Genomic DNA, 213 nt, shown 5'->3' on the forward strand with positions numbered 1-213 from the left:
GAAAAGTGTGTTGTGGGGCCCCTACGAGCCATGGTGCTTGCTTCATCATAATTAGGCATGCAGTCATTAGCCACAGCTCTGATCATGGGTCACTGAGGTCAGTTTCAATAATTCCTCAAAAACCTAACCATGCAGTCCCCCCTAACTGTGTAGTTATCTTCCTTTACTGCTGTTTGTGTGATTAGCTGGGAGGAGCTCACAGCAGCATCCTCC

The sequence above is a fragment of the Lissotriton vulgaris genome, unplaced genomic scaffold (genome assembly GCF_964263255.1).
Source record: "Lissotriton vulgaris unplaced genomic scaffold, aLisVul1.2 SCAFFOLD_301, whole genome shotgun sequence".
NCBI lineage: Eukaryota > Metazoa > Chordata > Amphibia > Caudata > Salamandridae > Lissotriton > Lissotriton vulgaris.